The sequence below is a fragment of the Triturus cristatus genome, chromosome 2_2 (assembly GCF_964204655.1).
Source record: "Triturus cristatus chromosome 2_2, aTriCri1.1, whole genome shotgun sequence".
NCBI classification, from domain to species: Eukaryota; Metazoa; Chordata; class Amphibia; order Caudata; family Salamandridae; genus Triturus; species Triturus cristatus.
This window is the reverse complement of record NC_140582.1, coordinates 1,242,807,279-1,242,809,772: the sequence shown is the minus strand read 5'-3', so window position 1 is coordinate 1,242,809,772 and position 2,494 is coordinate 1,242,807,279. Positions and strand designations below refer to the sequence as shown.

At 47.8% G+C, this 2,494-nt stretch overlaps 1 pseudogene; it reads left to right on the top strand.

Annotated features, from left to right (window-relative positions):
* Positions 1-746, top strand: part of LOC146863489 (28S ribosomal RNA) — a 1,258-nt pseudogene extending 512 nt beyond the window's left edge.
* The last annotated feature ends 1,748 nt before the right edge of the window (positions 747-2,494 follow it).

Below are 2,494 nucleotides of genomic sequence, written 5' to 3'. Positions count from 1 at the left end.
GGCGATGCTCATCAGACCCCAGAAAAGGTGTTGGTTGATATAGACAGCAGGACGGTGGCAATGCAAGTTGGAATCCGCTAAGGAGTGTGTAACAACTCACCTGCCGAATCAACTAGCCCTGAAAATGGATGGTGCTGGAGCGCCAGGCCCATACCTGGCCCTCGCCGGCACTGAGAGCCGCGGGGGCTAAGCCGTGATGAGTAGGAGGGCCGCTGCGGTGCGCACGGAAGCCCAGGGTGAGGGCCTGGGTGGAGCCGCCACAGGTGCAGATCTTGGTGGTAGTAGCAAATATTGAAACGAGAACTTTGAAGGCCGAACTGGAGAAGGGTTCCATGTGAACAGCAGTTGGACATGGAACAGTCGGTCCTAAGAGATGGGGGAGCGCCGTTCGGAAGGGACGGGCGATGACCTCCGTTGCCCTCGGCCGATCGAAAGGGAGTCGGGTTCAGATCCCCGAACCCGGAGTGGCGGAGATGAGCGCACTTGCGGCATCCAGTGCGGTAATGCAAACAATCCCAGAGAAGCCGGCGGGAGCCCTGGGGGGAGTTCTTTGTGAAGGGCAGGGCGCCCTGGAATAGGTTCGCCCCGAGAGAGGGGACCGAGCCTTGGAAAGCGTTGCGGCTCTGGCGGCGTCTGGTGAGCTCTCGCTGGTCCTTGAAAATCTGGGGGAGATGGTGTAAATCTTGCGCCGGGCCATACCCATATCCGCAGCAGTTCTCCATGTTGTTTCTCTTCAGTCCTCGGTCAACCTGAGGAGCTCAGAGCAGGCTGCACACTACAGCTGCCTTAGAGCAAGAGACATACAGCTCTCTACAGATCAGCTGAGGGGGGCACCCCTTCATGTACTGAAGACTGGGGGGGCCCCGCGCCGCGGGGGTGTTTGTTATGCCCTTGATCGGGTGAAGGGGTAAGGAGGGTAGGGGCAGCAAGCTAAGCACAGAGGCTAAGCTGGAGGGCAATGACAGGGCAAAAAAATGGGCAACAGAAGGCAGGAGGAGTGGGCTAAATGGAGAGCGGTGGCAGAACATCGGACCATGTAGGCCAGGAGGGTGGGGCCTGGTGCATGGATTCGGACAACAAACGGTAGGAAGGAGGTGGATGGGGACGCAAGCTAACTGTTCATTGAGGCGGAAAGGACAGTGATAGAACAATGGCCACACAGGGCTGTAATGAGGAAGCAGTGGCATGGGCTTGGACAATATATAGCAAGGAGGAGGGGGCAGGAGCAGCAAGCTTGGGGGCAGCACAATGCCAGACTAGGCCCTGCGTTCAACTCCCTTCTCACCGTAAATTGCAATGGACATTTTACTTAAGGTTAAAAGCATCCTAGAAAGTCACTGAAAAAACAAAAGTTACAGGGACGTTATAGTTAGGAATTAGAATTTAAAAAACCTTAGAAAGTCACTAAAAACCAAAGGTAATAGGGATGTTATATTTAAGTTCAGATTTTACACACACAAAACCATAGAAATTCAGCAGTTAGAGTTAGAGTTATTTCAAGTATCTATAACGTGTGCTCTGAGGTAACTATAACTTAGCCCTCGCCATGCACTGCTAATTACCCTAGCTATTACATCAATCGTGACATCTTCTATGACATTATTGATAATAGCAATGTAACATTTGCAGTAAAAGTATTGATGAGAATACTGTGAATGGCGAGGGCATGAGTAATCGTTACCTTAGGGCGCGAGTTATAGTTACATGAGATAACTCTAACTATAACAGCTGAATTTTGATGGTTTTGTATGTGTAAAATCTGAACCTAACTATAACGTCCCTGTCACCTTTGTTTTTTTCAGTGAATATATATATTTATTTTTTCTTAATGAAAAAGGCAGTACATTTATTTAACTAGTATATTTATATAACAATTTTTATGTTTTATGACATCATCTTTTTTTAAAAATTAGGGCCCTCCTCGCTTTTTTCTACATATATATTTGTTTTTGTACTAAAATGTATTTTATCGTAAACCTTTGTATTTTAATTATCTTTTTCTTTGAAGTAAAGTTCTAACTTATGCTTTAAAAAGCATTGCACAAGCAAAGTTCTAAATTTTGTGAACATTCTGTCTGAACACTTTAACTCAGGGAGCAACAAATTAACTTCGAAGCCCTCTGCATCTCCCATAGAATCCTGAACGCCCAATCCCCTGATATTTTAGTCAATCTTCTCACGCCACACACACCCACCCGCCAGCTGCGCTCTACTGGTCAACACCTGGCGTTTGTTCCTCGGGCTAAGAGAACCAGGGCACGAGGGAGCTCTTTCCATGTTCTTGATCCTAAACTCTGGAATTCCCCCCCTGTGAGCATCAGAAGCATCCAAAATCACGTGTCATTCCGAAAGGCTATGAAAACATATCTCTTTCCTAAGTAATCCGCTTCCCTCTTCTGCAACTCTCTCTGCTCCTCTGTCTGTATGAGATTAGCGCTTGGACGCCCCTTTGCTGGTGCAGCCATGCGCTTCACAAAACCTATAACATAACATA